General features: G+C 44.2%; 1 protein-coding gene across 8 annotated transcripts in view; it reads left to right on the top strand.

The window, feature by feature from the left end:
* Window positions 1–23,190, top strand: part of CELF2 (CUGBP Elav-like family member 2) — a 518,459-nt gene that overhangs the window by 356,926 nt on the left and 138,343 nt on the right. The window lies entirely within an intron of this gene.

Genomic DNA, 23,190 nt, shown 5'->3' with positions numbered 1-23,190 from the left:
ACTCTTCCTACCCCTGCCTCCCCATCATCGCTGTGCGATTACGACGGCATCTCACTCTTCCGTAGCCCGCGAGGGCCTGGGGGGGCCCTGAGATGCCTCCCCAACGCGTGGTGTGATACCCCCGGGGTAAGGAATAAAGGGGACACTTTGAAGAGGGACGTTAATTCTTGGGGGTTTCGATGGGGATCGTTAAGTGAAATGTGCCTCTTCGGGCGGGAAGCAGCAAGCACCCTAGTGGCCCGAGGTAGTTAGCGCACCTTCAGAAATGCTTGTGGTTTACGCCCTTAGCAGTGGGGAGATTCAAGTGTACAATCTGGTGGTTTTTGCTGCCTCCATTTTAAGGCAAGGGTGATGGGGAGAGGGGGTTTCAGTTATTAAAATAGAGACCGGAAACCTCTTTACCGGGTGGAAGCTTCTGTGTGTTGGAACCAGCCTTTGTGCGAACTAAATTTAAAATATCCTCTCGGCTGCCTACCATTTGGTCTTTGTCGCTGTTTCAACCTTGCTTGAGTATTTTTGTTCTTTCTCTGTTCTTGATTTCTTGGGCTGTCGCCCTGGGGGTGGGGAGATGTGGGGGGCTCTCCTGTCTTTCAGTGGATCTCACACTTTCTTTTTCTCTGCACCTTGGCATTTGGGTCGCCCCAAATATTTTATTTCTCTGTTGCCTCTCACGAGGGGTCCTGCAAACTCATTGTTTAGTTTGCACATATACGGTAGTTGAACACATGAGCATCAGCACATACTTTTCTCTGAGCCTCTTTCTTACTGTCAAGGTGAGGGGAGAGGAGTAAAGCATCGTTGAGACCGATGCTCCGTGACTCTGAGAAATGGTGGGCTACCTCGTGCCCTCTAGAGTTGCTGCGGTCTGATAGTACTTAGTGGGGGGACCTTTGGAAATTTTTAAGCCAGGGCTCACTTTATAAAGGTGAGGACTCCCATTCTCTGTCTCAAAATGTGTAACACCGAGAGTGTTTTCAAAATAGCTGGTTAGAATTTTGTCACCAAAAAATTGATTGTCCTGTAATTTGAAAAAAAAAAAAAATCACCTATCTAAAATTCAGTAGGACTTAAAATGTCACAAATTGGGGGCGACGTTGAGATGTGTGTTGATGGTGTCCCTAAATCATTCACCTACACGTGTCTCCAATGGAGAAGACTAGAATTTGTTTTAATACTTAATTTCTGTGGTATAGGATGTCTTTCTCCGAGGAAAGACACTACCATGAGCTCAACCGGAGCTAAAGAGTCATGTAATAAAGGCCATCCCGCTGTCTAGGATGACACCCACGGAGAACTAGGCCAGGGGCAGTAAACTGGTGTTTGGGGGCAGCAGCCATAGTTCACCCCAGCCTAGGAAAACATGCGTCCTGATCTCAGTTCATTCAGGATGTCCTCTGACATAGTGGCTCAAAACTCATTTATTTTTTGGCCCGATGGCTTGTATTTTATTTTACACATACTTTGCCTTATCTGAGAGGCTGTGCACAGTCTGGTTCTACCATTTTCTCTTTTCCCCAGTGTTCCTCGGAGCACTGTCTTTACCACACTGTGTTCGAGACTCTGCATTGGGTTAGCCTCATTCACTAGGCCTTACAAGTAACTTCATCAAAATAGTTTGCATAAGCCCAGAGTCTTGGAGGGATGAGGAGGCCCAACAGGGGAATGAACTTCTTGGAGCACACATGCCATGCACCAGGCCCACTTGTAGGGGTCCGTTCCTTTAGTTCTTGCCGAAACCCTGAAAGTGGGTGCTGGTTGTCCCATTTTGCAGATGAGGAAGGAAATGGAGGCTGTGCATAAGTTAAGAAACAGCCCAGGGGACCCAGCTAGTAAATAGCACAGTGGGAATTTGAACACATTCCTTCTGCCTTCATGCGCTCTGCCAACATGTGCTCACCTCAGTGCGATGAGGCCACAAACCACCTTTGTTCTGCTCCACTTCAGGGTGGGGGTCAGAGGCTTTCTCCTTTACCCAAGGGCTCCCCAAACGAAAAGAAGGAGGAGTTCTGTCCTTCACGAGCAAGGTTGCTTTGCTACCTGCCTTTGTGTTTGGTTTTGATGCTCATGGGTTTAGATTGTACATCATTCCAACTCATGGTATCATGGGATAGAAGTTACAGATGAAATCATTCAAATCTTACCTTTGGAAATATAGGTCAATTCCCATTACTGTGAACTCCAAATCTCACATCAAATATTGCTTGGAAGTACGTGGGCTGTCAGCCAAAGCTTGAAAGGATTTTTGTTATACAGATATCTCTGTTGTAACGGTATTTGTTGTGATGGGATTTGAGCTGTATAATGACATTCCCTTCAGAGGATTATAGCCCTTAGCCACTTGTATAGAGAGAGCAACAGCCACAGCTTGTCTTTACCCTCTACCTGAGTGTGCCGTGTGGTCTTTTCCCGTGCACACGTGCAGTAGGACCCCACATTTACACAGAATACAGTCATCCTGTTTTCCCAGGGCTGATGGCAAAGTCTTAGAAAGCAGAATTTGGAGGCTCCAGCTAAACACGGTCTAAATGATCTAAGTCGGGCTTTTGGAGTGGCCTCACTGACATCAGTGGTTCCAAGGAAAAAGACAAAATCAGGTTATTACCTAATCCAGGTGAATTAGGTTTTTCTCTAGTTTTGCAGTTGATGTTCTGTTAAGTCTTGAGGCATAAAAAACTTTGTTCTGTATTTTTAGAGCATCCTGTAAAAGTTCATGCCTTTTCCCTATTCATGTACGTGTTGACAAGGGCAGATTCTGCAGCTCTGGGGAACCCCGCTCAGTGAACTGTCCCATCGACTGGGACTCATGGAGAGGATGGTTATTGGTCGAGTCTATGGGTGGTGAGGAATACGACCTAGTAGTTAAGAGCATTGGTTTTGAAGTCAGACAAGCCTAAATTCAATTTCTGGCTTTTCCACTTCTTGGGTGCCTGCCTTGGGCCTGTTACTTAATCTCATCTGAGGATGGAGACCATCCTCATAGGGTCACAGAGATGAAGTTATATGCTTTTCCCAGACCTGGAAGGTGATAGGAGCTTGTGTGGTGATGGTTACTATTGTAGTTGCTATTATTATCATTGTCCCCAAGAACTTGAAATCTAATAGGGACAATGAGGCCAGTGCTACGGGTAACAACACTATTGAAGACCGTGGGATAAGGATAAGAGAGAGAAGAGCATATCTGAACTCTGGAAGTTCAGGGACAGAATGAAGATTTAGCAGCTGTGGAGACAGGAAGATGTGGCATCTTTACCGAGTCTCAGAGAGAAAAATAGGATTTTTGATAAGGAAAGACAGTGTTGAACCTTACAAGTGGGCAGACTGGCCTGATTGCAGGCAGAGAGGTGAGAAAGTGCATGGCAGGTTCTGGGAACTACGAATCCTGCCAGAGTTCGAAGGAAATGTGAAATCCATGAAACGACATGGAAGGGGGAAGGTCATGGCATCTGGAAATAGAGGCTAGAGCCAGTTCTAAGAAGACCTTTGTTCTCAGGCTAAAATATTAGAATTGTATTGGCTAGACGGTGGAGGCTCTGGGAGGGAGACCAGTGTGGTGTATTGGCTGAACCACATGGGGCCTGAGCAGAGATGCTGGTGTCTGTGGCTGTGACCGTGGAGAAAGGGGTGTCCTGAGCAACACAGACATGATGGTGGTAACTAAGTTGAGGCGGGGATGAGCAGGATGTCATCCTTTGCCTTCCCTGCAAGGGGTAGGAGAGCAGTCAGTAGTGGAGGGGATGACAGGGAGAAGAGTATTAAATTCAGCTTTGATCCCATTGAGTCTGAGGTGCCACAGTAGAGTCAGGAAGGATGTGGGCCACGGAAAGCCACTGACTTTTGTGGTTGGGAGGACGTTGAGAGCATTTCAGAAGGGTGGAGGTTGAGATCGTGCAGGTTTACATACGGGTCTGTGAGTAGAGATGGCCCTTTCTAATGGTCTGGCCTTTTTATTTATTTTTTTATGCAAATAATAAGGTGAAGCTTTGTCTACTCAAAGCACCAAGAAGACAGGAATCAGGGTCTTTGAGGAGATAAAAAGAGTGGCTGAAGAACCATGGGAAAGGATAAAAGGAGGCCCCATTTAATCCAGCAGAACAGTTAGAAGGAAGTAACGACAAGCAAATTTCAGTCTGATGGAGGGAAGTAGACAATACAGATGCCCTTGTCTTCTCAGTAGACAGCTCACTCCTGAGAAGGCTGGTGGAACGGAAGACATAAGGAGAATGGAAAAGACTTAAAACAACTGTTCTGGAAAACCCAGTACTTCTCCCATCAGAGGCCCCATTACCTTGGATGGCATGGGTTGAGAGCCAGGAGGGCCCTCCCTGGTGGTTGTGGTTCTGTGAGTGAGCACAGAAACGGGATCACCTGTTGCTGGAGAGGACCTGGACAGGTGTGGGGGGAAGGTCAGGAAGGGTGGTCAGTGTGTTGGAATGTTCTCTGCGACCTTAGGTAGGGAAGCTGATCAAGGCACAAGAGGGGTGGCTCTTGATCTAGGGTTGGCAATCACGAACGAGGTCCAGGCCAGGAGGTGGCAGGTACGGAAGGTTGTGTTCATTGAGCCCAGACTCTGGGCCTCTACGTGTTGGTACGTGGTGCTCCTTGGATCATGGCTCTCTTGATATCTCTCTTCTAATCATAACTATAACCCAGGATCACAGCACCCTGAGAAAGCATGCTCTGTAATGAACGCTAGTTCCATTCTGCTAAGCTCAAATGTTAAATACTATCATTTAGCATCATTGAGTTCACTGTTATTTGGCTTTTACAGGAAGGAAAACTGAGGGCTCTGTGCTCAGTAATAGAATGAAATCACTTAACATTTGAAATTGGAGGATGGCCTCAGGTCCTGGGTCCTGACTTAAGGCCTCATTGATCACCTCTCCTCCTGCCTCCCTGCCTTCCTCCCTCCCTGTTTCTCTCTCCCTCTTTCTCTCCCTCTCTCTCCCCCTCCTTCCCTCCCTCCCTCTCTGCAACTTCTCACCCAAAAGAGAGCTAGAAACGGGAAGTGGTTTGTGTCGACTATCACTGCGTGCCACAGGCCTGAAGAACAAAACTTCCTTTTTTCTTGAAATGTGCTCGGAGGTCATGGCATAAGAGCTGTGCAGCTGTGGCTCTTGCAGTGCCTAGAGCCCAGAGTGTTCTGGGTGGAACAAAAATGAAACTCAGGGCTCCTCTGGGAAGAGTTCTGCAGTTTCACAAGAGCAGCGTCGTGGTGGTGGTGGGGCAGGTACCATTGCATCTTCTTGCTGGTCAGACTGCAGTTGGCCAGGTAGACAGCAGCTCGCCCCGGTCCCCTGGAACCTGGACCCTGAGCCCCTCCCTCACTGCCCGTCCACCAGGACAGACTGGGAGTCACTGCTTCCCTTCCGAAAGCCTCTACTTCAGTCTGCAGGCCTTCATTAATAAAATCGAAGTTTGCTCTCGTTTTCTTCATTTCAGAATTTGACAGGAGGACCGCCCCCAGTCCAGAAGGTTCTCCTGTGTTAGGGTAGCATGAGACCCGGCCCTAGAACCTGTAAGAGACTTAGAACTATTTATTGTCTCAAGCTCGTTCAGAGAATGCGTCTCACTTTCCTTCATCCTCACGGGGCAGTGTTACACCTGCCTACAGATCGCACATTCAGTCAGAGGACAGGTGGGCATGCTGGTGGTATAGTCTGAAGAGAGGTGCTCTCTTACTGAACTTTAACCTTTAAAATGTGAAAGGCTTGCAGAGAACACCTTTGACCTTTTTAATGGAAGGAATCCCATGGGAGGGCTGCGGTGAGAGCATTTCCATGTTGCATCCCTCTCCTTTCTCCTTACTCATGTCAGAAACTTCCTGTAAGTACCGGAAATGGACTTGGCACCTGCAATATTTAAGCAAGGTCATCTCAAAATCCGTAATTGAGAAAGAATTCAAAATGCAGGAAGACGAAGAATCAATTTTACATTTCAGCACATACAAGTCAGAATAGGATTTCTGCCCTAAATCTCTCGGAAACTAGGGTTGCTGCCCTAGATTTTCTGGGCCAGCCCCAGTTTTGGTAGTGCTGTCTTAACGGCCCACAGGAAGGATCTTTCATCCTGAATTAATTTTACGTTAACAGAAATCACTGTGTAACTTCCTGTGACATCTTTCAATTGTTGGCTGACTGAGATCCTACAGGATAAATGTAAAATGCAGTCAGAATTTTTATATTCATGCAAGCAGGGATCCTTATCACCTCCCTGTGAGAGGGGGGGGTCAGTAGTTTTATCATATGGTGTATGAAGGACTTAACAATTCTTTTTTTTTTTTACATGGATGTAAATAATTCTGACTACACCCACAGCACTAATTGAGATGAATTTTTTTAAATGTTAAATTAGCCTCCTTTGAGTTATAGTGAGAAGGAATCCCTCTCAGTACCCCCTACTCTGATGCTGAGACTGGACCATGCCTGTCCTAGCCCAGCTCTGAATTTCTGTCACTTATATCAAAGGACAGATAATATCTGTCCTGGGCATATTTTGATCCTTACATCCCTGGAGAGAAAAAGAGGAAGAAAAGGAAGGGGGGAGACACAGGGGACACACACAGCCAATATCAAAGAAGAAAAGAAATTACTTAAGGTGGCTTCTAATCGTTTTGTTTTCTTCTCGTCTGTTTGGGACATCAGCTGGTCCCCAGTCATCTTGTCCCTAGGAGATTTGCCTTTCTGGAATTAACGTAGCCAAAAAATAAAGAAAACAGGCTCTGGATGAAAGGGGAATGGATTTTTTTTTTTTGGTAGAAATTTGCATGAAAAGTCAGCCCAGAGCTCCATGGCTTACATCTGTTGGGATCCCTCCAACACGTGTCACAGGTTGACTAAAACAGCTAAATCTAGATGATCTCACAATTTGCATTTCTCAGTGAGTGCATGTGCAGTTTGCCTGCATAGAGGTCTTATCTGCCTTTTTATGTGCCCCCAATGAGATTTCTCCACATTAGACCTGCTCTCTCATCAGTTACACAAGTGAACCACCCTGGCTTACCATACTGTGGGTCATTATGAAACCGGTCTTTGGAAATGAGAGGTCCATTTTCCCAGCCAGAAAGAGAGTACTTTCTTAGGGTGGTGCTGTGAGTTTCTCTGAAACACATGTGCGTGGGCCTGAGAGTTGGTGTCGCATGACCTACCCTCCCTTACTCGCTTCCACTCCAAAGACCCCAGATGATCAGGCAATCGGGTTGAAAGATTGGCTTGCTTTCTTCTTCAAGCTTTGCTTCTAATCAGAATTTATCATTAACCATAGTTAGGCTATTGTTTAGAAGTGTTTAGAATGCTGGCATGAAAAATATAAAGTCATTACATGCCATGTGAAAAAATGTATTGTCTTTCATAATTCCAACCATGGTGAAATGTACAATGCTGGTAGTAGAGCTACAACCCTTTTTCCTGTGTTCGTGGATTCTTTTAAGGACTGAATCTTCTTCTTGGACATATGGCCCCAGATGCTAACAAGATTTAGGCACGAGGTCCCCGATTCTTTGTTCCTAGTCCAAACTTCACTGATCCTGAGATCATCCGTTCACATGCTTTCTCTTCAAATATTGGCTTGCCCAAACCCCTTACGAGACCCGCTCTCCCTCCAGACATAAATGTCCCAGGATGTGCCACTGTGAATAAATGTACAACAATCATATGACCTTCCAACCATTGGAAACTAAAAAAAAAGATGAAAAGAGAATTGGCCAAATGGGAAAACATAGAAGGTGGGCTAAGATAATATGATTTAGCAACAGACTGATGTGGGTTTTCATAGTGTGGTAACAAAAATGACGGATGATAGTATGTTGGCTTTTAGGACACTTGGTCAAGAGAATTGGAAATGTTCTGACCCCTACTGTGAAATTCAGTGGAAAATTGGACATTAGGTATCTCAGCGATACATTAGGTGTCACACTAGAGAAACTTGCAGTGAACTAGACCAATTATATGTATTAAAGAATTAGGGCCTTCCAGTGTGTGAGGGTATTTTCCAATCTACTTTGGCGAGCACATGTGATGGGGAAGGGAACACAGAATAAAGGCATCCGTGGCATGATGAATTATGAGAACATGGATTTCTCAAGGCAGGTAGGCAGACACATAGGTAGCAGCACAGAAGCAGATTTCGCTGCAGATGGAAAAGAGCTAGTTAGCTGAACAGGGCCAGGTTATAATGGTAAAAACTAATGGGTCTGGGAGACTGGGGACAGCAATTGAGACACCACAGGAATAGGTATTAGGATCAATATTTTTTCACTCTCTATGTAAATTACTGAGAAAGATGCCCCTAATCCAGTTTCCACATTTGGGCATTAATTCAAATTGGAGAAACCCGATCGGAGAAATATACTTTGGACAGTGATCAGTTGGAAGAATAAAGAAATGTAATTTCTCTATTTCCATTAGGGGGATCATAAATTGGAATCAGAGATGAATTAAAGGATTGAAAAGGGAGTATCCACTTATCACACTCCTTGATTAACCCAGAATCTGATCATTATAAAGTATTTTGGGGTATGTTAGGCCTTAAGTCTAGGGAGGGTGAGTCCTGCAACCAAACACATATGTGGCTGGACACCATAGTGATCCTTGAGGGTCATCTGCAGTGTACAGAGTCTCTTGCCAGCTCAGCCTATGAATTGCTATTCTTTTGTTGCTGCCTTTCTAGTTTCGGGTAGGAAAAGAAAATGGTTTTTTTTAAAACTCCTATAGTTTAAGGGGAACTGCATCACAAACACTAGAGGGACATAATCATAGGGTGGAGGGCACAAGAAACAATGCCTCTGGCAAGTTCAAGGTCAAAATGGCCCCCGAATGCTAAACGTTACCAAGTGATAAGGAACAGGTAATCCACCACCTGGCACAAAGAACTTTTTCGCTCCTCTATAGACCACTGTGCCCAATAGCAGGAAATGGTATTGAAGATGCATCAAGGAGATGGAGGCCTTCCAGAGGAGAGCAGCGTGAATCGCGGAGGTCTAAGAAGGTGAACCCATATGGAAAGGTCCAGGAGGTTAACTTAAAAGGCCTGAGAGCATTGAGTCACAAGAATGAAAAGGGAGGAAGGCTGTAGCAAAACATAAAAAGAGAGGGATTGTGCTCTCAAAAAAGAGAGAGAGAGAATATGATTGAAGTTTTGAAGATGCTGAAGTGCAGAGTGAGGCTATATATAGATAAGCTCTTTCAATTAATGCTAAACCCCTGGATTCTGCTGCTCAGACTTAAAATGTTGGCACGGCAGCAAAGTGTAGAGTTTGAGCCAAACTTGGACACAGAAGAGGTGGTGAACTTAGAACATGATGAAAGTTACAGAGATGGCGAGCCCACTAACTCACAGCCCCAGGAGTGGACCTCTGGCCGGCGCTGTCATGAGGCCTCGCGCCTGGCCCTTTTGTAGCAGGGATCTGGGGCCTCAAAATCCCTGGATCCCATTTCATGTAGACCAGAAGAGATGAACAATATGGCCCAGAGAGCTAACAAAGTGTTTACCAAAGCACCATTATGGGCAATAAACATTTATTGGCGCCTACTGTGTGCGAGACATTGTACTCAATGCCGGGAATAGAAAGACGAGCAGGGCATGTTCTTTGCCCCAGAAGGAGAGAATGAAATGAACAATATTAAAGGCAAGATGGCCATAAGTTCTTTGGAAGTGTAGACTCAACTTTGGATTCAGCAGTGTCCATTTTGTGCGTGGGAGCATTGTCTCTCACGGGAAGTACACTCAGGTGGCTCCATGTGCAGAAAATCCTGTGTTGTTTGTATGATAAAGACGAAGAGAGAGAGAGTTAGGGGAACCCAAGGTCATGTGATAGAAGGAGTCCAACGTTTATCTTCTCAACAGCGTACGCCTATGTCCTCTTTCCCTTTTTCTTCATCTTTCATTCTCCTCCTCCTTTCTCTTCCCTGTTGGCAGCTGAGGACAAGAAGAGGCTAAAGTTGCCACTAAATGATCCTTCTGGGTGGTTCTCCATAAAATGCAAAGATAAGCAGTTTGCTGCCTTCCTGTAGCAGAGCCCAGACACGGATGATGTGTCAGCTGGCCCTCAGTACCCTCTTTCCGCGCAACGTCTTCGACACAGGGTCCTTTGGAAGGATGTCTGGCCCCTACCTGATGGATCTGCATCTAGTTGATGCTAACGAGTCACAAATAGTCTTATTCTTTGTAGGAGGTATGTGTGTGTGTATACTTGTGTTTGTACACTTGGACGACACACCTACATTTGTTTTGAACTTCGTGGTGACACAAAGCTAATTTCTTCAAACCCCATTTCTTCAGGTGGATGTGTTACTGCCTACATGGTAGACCACTGAGGAATAAATTATTCATAGAATATTGAATATAAAGGGCCTCGTGCAGTGCCTGGCATATGGTGGCAAATGGATAAAGAAGAGTAAGTAGCATATAGTAGCTAGAGTACAAGAAGACGGGGATGAAAAAGTGGTCATGGCATCCAGACTTTGTAAACTCTGTGCTTTAGGAAGGCTTTTCAAAATGTTTTGTGAACAGGGGGCACCTGGGTGGCTCAAAGAGCATCTACCTTTGGCTCAGGGCATAATCCTGGGGTCCTGGGATCGAGTCCTCCATCAGGCTCCCTGCAGGGAGCCTGCTTCTCCCTCTGCCTGTATCTCTGCCTCTCCCTGTGTGTCTCTCATGAATAGATAAATAAAATCTTTAAAAAAAAAAATTGTGCCTAGAAACCTTCTAATGCTTCTTCCTCGGCTAGTTTGCTAGGAAATATCATACATGATTTAAATCAACATTTTATGGGGAAAGAAAAGAAAAGGGCATGGTAGAGGGGCAAGGGGAGGGGTCTTCAGTAAAAACCCAGGATCTCTGGGGAAAGAGTATGAATGTTGGCAAAACAAATATTTGGAACTCTATAGAGGGCCTCCTATAGATTCCAAGCCTAAGTAATTATTCAGAATTCTTGATCCTCATGTCCTGGCCTCGAGGACAACGGGCTCTTTCAGAATAATTGTGTCTGATTATCTTGCTTTGGCCCAAATTTCCATGGACTCTGGATAATAACTGTAGGCCTTACGTCATATTGCTCGGCACATTGGACTGTGTTTAATACTGAGACACATTGTAGTAATTGACACCAGCATAGTATAGAGTCTGCAACCCAATAAAGTGGTGACGTTCCTATTTTTTCACTTTCTGGGCTGCCGCTTAGATTCCCCTTTAAGTCAAGTTAGTTGGTGTTTGTATAGCTGAGTGTCTGGTTTTTGTTTGTTCACGTTTGTGTGCGTGAATTGTTGGTAAAGAATTTTCAGTTGCTCAAAAGGGGACCTGAACCCAACTGTTTGTATGGGTTTAAAGAAAAAAATCAGTGGGAAGCCTTGCCTAATTTATACATCCCTTGCCATGCAAGAAACGTACCTCTCCTTTGCACCTCCCACTTCCTTAAGGCTTGGGGGAGACAGATCAACTTAGTTTCACTCCCTAGATTAAATGAAAAACGTCAACGACAAGACAACAAGCAGGGTTTTCGTTTCATAAGTGGCCTGTAAGAGGTTCACGAGTTGTCCGGGCAGATAGGACACTTTGACTTTGAGATAAAGGACCACTGTGTTTGCGCTTTCTCTTTGGGATTGAATGATAACTAGTGCATTTGGGGTAAGACGGCGAATCATTAGCCAGGAAAGGTGGAAGAGGGCCCTTTCTCCGCCGGCCCTGCCCCTCACATTCTCCCCCGGGGCCGGGCCAGCAGCCGGAGAGGGGGTTGCAGGCAGGTGCATTCGCCCTCAGTTCCCAAGTGAGCTCCCTGTGTCCCTGGGGGTGGTCCTCGAAGTGGCTCCATAAGCCAAAAGCTGCGTTTGGAAAGCCTTGCATCCCAGCAGGATAAGTGAGAAGACCTCTAAGAAGCATTTCGAGATGCTTCCTTAACGGGGTTAGATGGATCGGTAAACATAAAGTAGCCCTCTTGGAACTGCTCATGCTACCTGCCATCCTCTCCCTGGCCCGCTTCCCACACCACCGAGCACGCAACCTGGCTCGGCAGAACCAGGGAACGCGATTTCCAGGCTCAGGCCTCTGTCCTCTTTGCCAAGCACGCTGCTGAGCGTGGTGCTCCCTTTGTGAAGTGGACATCTGTCTAATGGGAACTGGATTGTGACCACCGGTTCATTTTACGCAGGCCACCGTACAGCTGCCAGATGGTGGCGGGGCTTAGCTATTTTGCAAGTCCAATACGGGTGATGTGCCACCCCGGAGGCGGAAGATCGGGGGGCCGGGGGTGGGGGGGTGGGGGGGAGTCCCGCCACCAAGCCCGCGTCCCCACAGAGACAGTGCCTCCAAGAGCCCAGGCTTTGCTCTAATCTCCCTGAAGGAAGACTTAAGGGAAGGTAATGAATAAATTCAAGGCACATTTTGAAAATCAGGTCTTTGGGGGGGGGTTTCCTCACCCCCTAATTGTTGGCTAATCTGTACTTAGGAGGAACAGTTTTTAAGTGGGACATGTCAGGCTTTGGCGCCACAGATTAAACTCCAAGGCGAATACAACTGTGACAGCTTAGGAGGCCTCAGGAAGAGTGTGCATCAGACAGCGGAGCTTGATCGCTGAGCCCCGACTGGTGGGTAGTCGGGGAGGCCGGCCTCCTCTCTCCAGGGCCCCCAGAAGATGCGAGAGAGACCTGCTCTCCGTGCCTTGCTCCTTGCCTGCCTTAGCTGAAGAGCTGAGCACAGATTTGTAAAACTGGTCGTCGGACTGCCCTAGCGACATGAAATGCCATGTTGACACATATTCCATTACATGTTCGCGATGAAAACGCTCTATTTTTAGAGCACTTCAAAGGGAGGAAACCGTTAAGCCCTGTCGCATCCTCTCTTGCCCACCGCCCCCACCACCACCAGCCGCTTCCACTGCTGCCCCAAGCAGATCCCACCCCCATTTTATAAAAGAGGAACCTGAGACAAAGATTAAGTGATATTTTGAGCAAGGCTGATAATGCCAGGGAAGATTGCCGATCTGGCCTTAAAATCTAACACATCCTTCAGAATAATTTTTATAATGCTTCTACTTCTTTCACCTAGACCATGTGGGTTCCATATGACCTTACATCTAAGCCTTAATATTGAATGTGGAGTTCAAAAGACAATTTAGTCTCCCATTTGCTTCCCTGGCATTCATTCAAATAAAAATAGGCACATAATGCCGCACCGTAAAAATTAAAGCCCCAGGCACACTTTGAAAATCTTGGAGAATTTATAATGCTTATTTTCATAAGTATCTTTCATGCAACTAGCACACATTTACTTGGTAGAAGTCTGTTTCTTTTCTAATCCCTGAAACTGCTGGGCCTAGCTCAGCGCTTGGCATGAGAGGGGCACTCAGAATTAGCTGCAGATTGAATGGGTGAGGGAAATACTCCATCTCTCCGATCCAACACTGACTTATCTTTTTTTTTTTTTTCAGAGTTACTGCTGAGAAGCAGAGAGGCTTTTATTCATTCTTAGAAAGTGTTTTAAGAGCCTCATGTGCCAGGCAGGGTGCAATGTGGTGTCCTGGGGATGCGGAGATGGAAGGTGTGGCCCACGTCCACTGGGAGCTCAGAGTCTGGTAGGGGGCACGGCAGAGTGGGGGGGGTGTCCAGGAGGTGTGCTCTTCTGAAACAGAAACCTTTCACTCCATCCCTGGGGATGACTGCCCCCAAGTCACCTCTGTCAGCACCCCCAAGTATACCAGGCTGAGGTGTCCCTATTCATTATTAGCCTGCTTAGGACTCTCAGTAATGTGGTGTCAAAAGGAAAAAAAAAAAAAGACAAGCTAGTGAAAGAGTACCGTAAATTGTAAAACTGTACAGGTGTGAGATGCGATGTCTAGGTGTGTGCTTTTCCTGGTGTAAGCTCGTCTCCATGCCGTGTTTTGCTTTTGCTGACCCCTTTCCACCAAATAAAATGCCAGCTTTTAAGAAAGCGCTGCTGGAATTGGACAGTGGTAAAGTCAGAAAGGCAGCGTGTATCATTTTTTTCCCCATTTTCCATGTCCATACGTAAATGCATTGTACATATTTTAAAAAGAACTTTATTGTGAAGAATTTTGAGCATATGCAAAAGCAGCCTGAATAGTCTAAGGACCTCCACTGGCCAATTACTTCTGTAACCATCGACCCATGATTCATCGTGGTGTTTTTTTTTTTTTTAATTCAATTAATCAACACAGTGTATTATGACTTTCAGAGGTAGAGCTGAGCAATTCATCAGTCTTATATAATACAAAGTGCTCATTTCTGACCCACATCTCCAGGCCACTTGGTTTGTGACTAAGAGCAGGTTCTTTGGCACCTCCGTGCCTCGGTTTCCTCACCTGCAGAATGGCTCTGATGGTTCCTCGCGTTTGCTGAGCACCTGCCCGTAGTGAGCCGTTCCTAGGCCCCGCCTGCTCTCTCTTAGAGCCCTGACGTTCAGAGAGGTTGGGTGGGCCCTTGGGTCTCCCACCAGCGACCCCTCTGCAGACAGCCTGCAGCCCCAACAAGCTGGCCTCTCAGTAAAAGCAGGATCAGTCCTCGGTAGTACTAACCGAACAACGCCTTGGTATTTATGCTGAGTACCTGGCTGTACGAAGGGTTACAGTAGTACAGCGTGACCCCATGTGTACTCACGGCAGTCCTGGGGCGCAGATGGCATGTAGCGAGCCCGTGATACAGCCGAGAAAAGTCAGGTGGCAGGTGGGGGAATTCGGACCTAAGTAGTTTGTCCTGAGAACCCGTGCTCCTGACTGCCCCGCATCAGGGGCTCCTTTACAGCCCTCTGGGTGCGTCTCTATTCTTGGTATTTCTTATTATACTGAAGTCACCTGTTTCACTTCAGAAGGCGCTGCGTTTTTGAATGCCCCTCTGGAGTGGGAGCTGCCTTTGACGGCTCTGTACGCCTGCCACTTGACCCAGCAGGTAACCAACAGGTGCTTAATAATGTTTGTTGGCCCATACTGAATTCATCCCTGAGCACTCCTTGGAATTTCGGCTCCCGTCGTTTCCTCTGCGTAGACGTGTTATTTCGTCTTCCCAATTCCGATTGTGTCTATGCTGGCCTTTCAAAGGTTAGCGCAAATGCCATTTCATTCATAAAAGCTCCTTCTGGACACCCCATTGGAGTAATGTCCACTCTGGAAATCCCTGTGGCACCCTGTCTCCCTCCCCCCCCACCCCCCATGCACAAGGCTCCCTGTTTCATGCTGTAGTTGGCTGTGCACTGGTCTTACTGAACTGGAAGCTTCTGTCAACTGGGGGCTGTTTTAGTCCATTGGTACACTTCACAGAACCTCGTAGAACTTCTTTAATACAGGCCCTTAGAACTGTCCTAGACATGGGTTGAGTGAGTGATTGCAGAACATTCAAGAGAAAGGGATCCTTTTTCCTACCAGCTTAGTCCACCTTTCCGCCCCCCTCTCCTTTTCCTTTTCGTGGCACGTTGAAATAGAGTGCCCCGTTGCACTCCTGGTTTTGAATCAGCTGGTGGGCACTCTATGGAGCATGAAAAAATATTGTTTCAACCGAAGCAACGGAAGTAAGAGAATCATTTTAGGGTGTCACTGTAGTGTGAAAAGCTTTGACATTTAAAATACAATAAGGAAAGAGGAAAGCAGTTCACTCTGTAGCTCGAGTCTCCTGCCGGCACCGGCTCCGAGCCCTCTGCGCAGCGCGCGCTCACCTGAATCCCCGCCAGACTTCCAGATGTTTCCTTTGGCTCCTTTGCGAAGAGCCACATTGCAGTTCTCAGGAACAATTCCATCCTGGCAGGGACCGGCGAAACAGGGAGTGGGGCCGCAAACGGAGAAATGACTTCATAGGTCTTACCCGTTTCTAGTTTCTTCGGTCCTGGGGTGCACAGGGCCTGTCCCCTCTGTGTGTTCCTACAGCCCTTGAGTCACGGAGCACCAACACACACGGCGCCTTTGTCCGAGGCTGTGAAAGCTCCACGTCGCTGAGTGCAGTTTTGGAACTCGGTGAGATGAGGACCTGGTGGGTTTTGCCTCTGGTTGTGAGCCTAGAAATTCCCTGAAGGTCACATGTTAGGTGAACGGACCTCTTCCAGGGTGGGGTGTTTTTTTCTTCCCTCTGGGGCCCAGAGTATAACACAGAAGAAAACGTACCCACCCAAGAGGGATGAGGGAGGGGTGTGAAGTCGAAGAAGAGGATGGAGCATCCCAAGGCAGGTGCTCTTGCCTCCCTGACTTCTAGCCTGAGGCTTTCAACTGACCCTTGAGGGGCACCTGGGTAGCTCAGCGGTTGAGCATCTCATCTGCCTTTGGCTCAGGGCATGATCCTGGGGTCCTAGGATCGAGTCCTGCATCAGGCTCCCTGCAGGGAGCCTGCTTCTCCTTCTGCCTGTATCTCTGCCTCTCTCATGCATAAATAAAACCTTTAAAAAATAGGGGATCCTTGGATAGCGCAGCGGTTTGGCACCTGCCTTTGGCCCAGGGCGCGATCCTGGAGACCCAGGATCGAATCCCACGTCGGGCTCCTGGTGCTTGGAGCCTGCTTCTCCCTCTGCCTATGTCTCTGCCTCTCTCTCTCTCTCTCTGTGTGACTATCATAAATAAATAAAAATTTTAAAAAACCTTTAAAAAATAAAAATAATAAACTGCCCCTTGGGATGAGCTGTCCCGCCGGCCCACATCATGCCCACAACTTGAATGCACCTGCTCTTCTGCTGCTTGCCCCCGTTTCTGTTGACGGTTTCTGTCAACAGAACACCTCGCTTTCTGTCATCCAAGCTCCAGATCTTGGGCACTTGAGGCTGTTGTGTTCTTCCAGCCATTTTTTTCCATTCCTCCCCCCACCTACTGCCATCTGTACCACCTTCTTAGAGTGTTGTGTGTAGCTCAACAGCCTTCCAGAAGCATCATCGATGGAAAATCCTATTGACTCTACTACAAGTGTAAAATTTGGTTAAGTGTTAATGTGGGTGCATCTCTGGAGCCCTCACCACAAGGACAGTGACATCTTCTTCACCCCTAGCAACTTCCTCTTTTTCTCTCTTGATCCCTTCCTTACCCTGACCCCCACCGGCAGGCAGCCAGAGATGATTCCTGTCGCTGTTTCTAGTTCCTGGAATTCGTGTGACTACAGTCCTCCAGCACATGCCATTTTCCGGCCTGAGGTCTTTCACTCAGCTTAAGTATTTCAAGATTCAGTATCAGCACTTCAAGCCCATCAGTACTTTGTGTTAATGGCCAAGGGACATTGCGTTGGATGGATTTACCACTGTCTTTCAGTTCTCCTGTACATGGGCCTTTGGGTGGTTTCCCGGGTTTTTTTGTTTTGTTTTGTTTTTTTACTGTTCCCAAATGAGGCTGTGACCCTTCATGTACAAATATTTGTGTGCTTCTGTTTCTCTTGGAAACATCTAGGGGCGGAACGGCTGAATCATATGGTAGGTGTATATTTGACTTTATAAGAAACTGCCAAACTATTTTCTCAGACGATGGTACCATTTTGCGTTCTCACCAGCAGCGTAGAAGTCCCAGTCCCTTTGTCGTGGCGTCGCCAACACTTGGTATAATCAGCGTTTCTAATTTGAAACATTCTAAATAGGTGTTTACTGGTATACGTCATTGTGGTTTTAATTTCCATATGACTGAAGACACTCATCTCTTCATGTGCTTATTTGACACTCACATTTCTTCCTGGTGAAGTGCCAGTTCAGATGTTTTGCCAGTTTTCTAATTGGGTTTCCTTACTGTTGAATTTTGAGAATTACCTACTCTGTATACAAGACCCTCACCAGACCCATGTTTTGCAAATGCTTACTGCCCATCCTCTTGTCTTTCCAGTCTCTTAACACTTATTTCAAAAAGCAGATTTTAATTTTGATGAAGTTTTATTACTGTGTTCTCTTACCGATGATACTTTTGGTTTTTTATCAAAGAAAACCTAACTCACAGTCACATACGCACACATAAAAGGCAGTTTTACTTCCTTTCCAGTATAGGTGTCTTTTTTTTTTTTTCCTTGCCTGCTTGCACTGGCTAAACACTCCAGGGCAGAGTTGAGTAGAAGCAGTTAAGAATGGATATAATTATCATGTTTTTGTTCCTAGAAGAAAATCATTCTGTCTATTACCATTTGGTATGATATAAGCTGTAGGTATTTCATATATGCCCTTTATCAAATTGAGGACATTTCCTTCTGTTCCTGTTTCACTGAGAATTATCATCAGGAATGGATGTTGAGTTTTGTCAGTTGCTTCTTCTGCATCTGTTGAGATGATCCTATGGCTTTCTTTTTTAGTTCATAAATTTGGTGAATCACACAGATTGATTTTTGATGTCAAAGTAGCCGTGCGTTGCTGGGAAATAACCCCATTTTATCATGAGGTGCAGCCCTTATGGGATTCGTTTGTTCCAATTTTACTCAGAATCTTTGCTTCTGTGTTCAGGAGGAATATTATTAAGTGATTTTCTTCTAATTTCTTCAGCTGATTTTGGTTTGATGTAATCCTGGCCTCATGAGTGACTTGGGAAGTATTCCCTCCTTTTCAATTTCCTGGAAATGTTTGTGTTGAGTTCTGTTATTATCTTCTTAAATGTTTGGAAGAATTCATGCAGAGGTCATCTGGGGTTCAAGTTTTCTTTGTGAGAAGGTTTTTAAGCACATATTCAATTTATTTAGTATAGTAGACATATCTGTACTAAATGTATGTATATATGTGCCTGTATGTACCAATAAGTCTGTTTAGGTTATATGTTTCTTGTTGAGTTTCTCTCCTTCAGAGAATATGTCTGTTTCATCTAAATTGCTGAATTTATTGGCATAAAGTATTCTTTTATCCCTTTAATATCTGTAGAATCTATAGTGATGTCCCCTCTTTCATTTCTGGTATTGGTTAATTATGCTTTCTCTCTTTTTTTCCTTCAGCTGGCTAAAAATGTCTCGATTTTACTTGTCTGCTCATGGAACTAGCCTTTGGTTTTCTTGGTTCTTTTTGTTTGCTTTTGTTTATTGATTTCCACTTAGATTTTTATTCCTTGTTTGCCTTGGGTTTAATTTGATCTCATTTTTCTGGTTGTTTAAGGTGGAACTGAGGCCATTGATTTGAAATCTTTGTCCTTTCTTGATGACCACTTTTAATACTTTTCTCCTAAGTACTGCTTTACCTACATCTCACAAATTTTATGTGCCGTGGTTTCATTTTCATCCAGTTCTAAATACTTTCTAAGTTCCTTTTTTATATCTTCTTTGACCTATAGGTATTCAAATATGTCATTTAGTTTCTAAACATTTGAAGAGTTTTCAGAGGCTGTTTTTTTTTTTTTTTTTTTTTTTTTTTTTTTTTTTTCTGATTCTGTTTCATCGTGGCCAGGAAACATAACATCACTTGAATGGCTTGAAGACTTTGAAAGTTATTGAGAATTATTGGATGCCCCATGATATAGCCTGTCTCAGTAAATGTTCCATGTGTGATTGAAAATCGATATGATGTTGTTATTAGACTGAATGTTCTACAAATGTCAGTTTGGTTGATAGTGTTGTAAAAATATTCTGTATCCTTACTGATTTTCTATATCCTCATTCCATCAATTATTCAAAAAAAAGGCTGTTGAAATCTCTAAATAATGTGGATTTTTCTGTTTATCCTTTCAGTTCTATCATTTTTTTGCTTTATGTATTTGGCAATTATCTTACTCAGCACATAAATGTTTAGCATTTTTAATGTCCTCTTGATGAATTGACTCCTTTATTATTTTGAAATAATCTTGATTACTCTTCGCTTTGAAATCTACTTTGAATAGGTATCAATATAGCCACTCAAGTTTTCTTTTAATAAGTGTTGTAATGGTTTTCCTCCATTCTTTCATTTTTAACCTATTTGTACGTTCATATTCACAGTGAATTTCTTGTGAACAGCCAACACCTGGATCTTACTTCTTTGTAAATCTTTGTAACAAGTTTTGCCTTTTAATTGAAGTATTTATTTCATGAACATTTGATGTGATTGTTGATCAAGTTGGTTCTAGGTCTACCATTTCATGGTATTTCTCTCTGTTCTTTATTCCTTTTCCTCTTTTCTGCCTCCTCTTGAAATTATGTTTTATTACATTTTATCTTCTTTATTAGCTATAAAACTCTTCACTTTGTTATTTTAGGAGTTGCCTCAGAGTTTGTAGGACAGATCTTTACCTCAATGCAGTGTACCTTCAAATGATAGTATACAACTTCACATATAGGTTTAAGAATCTTAGATTAATATACCTCCATTTTCTCCCTGCCAGACTTTACACTATTATTGTCATACATTCAACTTTGATGTATGTTATAAACCCCACAGTACATAGTTATTTTTGTTGAGGTGGTCATATTTCTTTTAAAGATATTTAAGTAGTAAGAAGGGTATTTTACATATTTACCCATGCTGTTAGTATTTCTGATACTTTCCATTCCTTTGTGTGGATTCCTATTTCCTTCCGGTATCATTTTCCTTTTGATGAAAAGACTTCAATTAACCTTCCTGATGGAGTGGATCATCTGGTTGGTTAAGTTCTTTTGCTTTTTATGTCTAAAAGCATTTATTTCACCTTTGTCTTTGAAATATATTTTCACTGGGTATAGAATTCTTGGTTGACAGGTTTTTTCCTTCAGTATTTTATTTTTTATTCTTTCCAGTTCTATTGAGAACTGACATACACCTTTGTATTAGTTTTAGGTGTAAAATGTAATGATGTGAGTTTTGTGTATATTGCAAAATGGTCACCACAGTAACCTTAGTTACCATCCATCACTTCACATTGTTACAAATTTTTTTCTTGTGAGGAGAATTTTTAAGATTTATTTTCTTAACAACTTTCAGATACACAGTATAGTATCGTTAACTTACATCACCATGCTGTATGTTTGGTCCCTAGGACTTACTCATCTAACAGCCAGAAGTTTGCATCTTTGATCACCTTTGCCTAATTCCCCTGCCTTCATTCCTCCCCTCTGGCAACCACTGTCTATTCTCTGCATCTGTGAGTTTTTCTTTCAGTTTTTAAAGATTCATAGTCTTCTCTATTGTATTGTCTCTGATAAGAGATTTGGTGTCATCCTTGTCTTTGTTTCTCCACTAATGACTTTGTTCCTCAGTCTTCTTTTAAGATTTTTTTTCTTTATTACTGGTCTTAAAAATTTTCATTATAAAGTGTCTTGATTTAGTTTTCTTCAGATCTCTTGGGCTTCACTGAGCTGCTTGGATCTGTGTGCTTACAATTTTCATCATAAGTAGAAATTTTCATCCCTCACTTTGTTCAGCTTTTTTTTCTGTTCCATTTCCCCATTCCTTCAGGGATTCCAATTACTCACATAGTTGGCCACTCGAAATCATCATAATCTCTTCCTCCTCTTCATTCTTCTCTCTAGATTTCGTTTTGAAACACAGTTCACTAATTTTCTCTTTAATGTTGAATTGGCCTTTCATCCCATCCACTGTTGCATTTATCTCAGACATTATAGTTTTTAATCTCTAGAAATCCATTTTGAGTCCTTTTGATACTTTCCAAATTTCTACTTAACCTTATGAAATGCAGAAATACAGGGATAAAAGTCATTTTAATGTCCTTGTCTGCTAATCTAACATCTGTATCAGTTTTGGGTAGTTTCAGTTCGTTGATTTTTCTCACCATGGACCATGTTTTCCTCCTCCTTGTACATGCCTAGAAATTTTTTTTTTTTGGGATCCCTGGGTGGCGCAGCGGTTTGGCGCCTGCCTTTGGCCCAGGGCGCGATCCTGGAGACCCGGGATCGAATCCCACATCAGGCTCCCGGTGCATGGAGCCTGCTTCTCCCTCTGCCTGTGTCTCTGCCTCTCTCTCTCTCTCTCTCTGTGACTACCATAAATAAATAAAAATTAAAAAAAAAATTTAATAAAAAAAAATAAAAAAATAAAAAAAAAGAAATTTTTTTTAAATATTTTATTTATTTATTCATGAGAGACACAGAGAGAGAGGCAGAGACACAGGCAGAGGGAGAAGCAGACTCCATGCAGGGAGCCCGACATGGGACTCGATCCTGGGTCTGCAGGATCACACCCTGGGCTGAAGGCGATGCTAAACCGCTGAGCCACCCAGGCTGCCCCATGCCTAGAAATCTTTACCAAGATACCAGACATTATGAATTTCTTCTTACTGAGTTCTGGATATTTTTGTATTCTTCTGAAAATGTTTGAGCTCTGTTCTGCATGCAGTTAAGATACTTGCAAGCAATTCAGTTCTTTTGAATCTTGCTTATGGGATGAATTAGGTAGGTACCCATCCTAGGGCCACTTATTTCCTACTTCTAAGGCCAGGCCTTTCTGAGTTCTCTACTCAATGGGCCATGAAGTCGTTTTCTAGTCTGGCTGGTAGGAGTGGCACTATTCTTAGTTTTTAATCATTTGGGGTGCCCCCCCACACACCCACCGTATTTGATAGTCTCTTTACTCACATCCACTGACTAGTACTCTACTAAATCCTTCAGGGGGACCCTCCTCAGGTCCCTGGGGTTCTGTCTATGTTGCTCTCTCCTCTCTAGTTCTCATTCTTGAAGTTTTTTCTTTCCTCTCCAGACTCTCAGCTCCAAATTCTCAACTCAGGATGTCTGCCAAGTTCTACCTGGCTTCCTCTCCCTGTTCTGTGACCTGGAAACCCTTTAGAGCAGTCAGCTATTCTCAGGCTGGAAGGTTATCTATCTAGACCAGAAGCAGCGGTCTGTTCTTCTGGATTCTTTTTCTTACTCCTGATTCTTTTCTCAAGTGCCTTTTTATCCAGAGGAGTCACAGTACTTGTAAGAGTATGTGAGTATTTAGTGGCACCATATTGCCTAGTCAGTAAAGCCCAGAGTCTTTGGCCATGTTTTCCAGATCTTCCATAATCCCTCCCACTCCCATTTTTCCTATTTGCCTCAGAATCTCCATTCCTACAGATTGATTCTTTATAAAATAGAATTCCTGGACCCCAACTCTTTATGTCTATAGCCTGTCTTTTTTCAGGATCTGTTTTTGCCAACAAATTTTTATTAAATCTCCAGATTGAGAATAATCTCCTTTCTCCAGATCCTTGAAAGACTTATATGTGTCTCTTGCTTTCACCCTATCACCTTCCACCATGTGTTAACTTATTCATGCACAGATCTTTGCTCCTCTAAGTATCTATAAATCCTTTGAGGATTTATTCATGTCTCACTTGGATGCTTTTGGAAAAATATATGATATGTACAGTGTAAAGCAAACCTTACA

This window comes from Vulpes lagopus, chromosome 8, assembly GCF_018345385.1.
Source record: "Vulpes lagopus strain Blue_001 chromosome 8, ASM1834538v1, whole genome shotgun sequence".
Classification (NCBI taxonomy): Eukaryota; Metazoa; Chordata; class Mammalia; order Carnivora; family Canidae; genus Vulpes; species Vulpes lagopus.
This window is presented reverse-complemented; position numbering and strand designations above follow the sequence as displayed.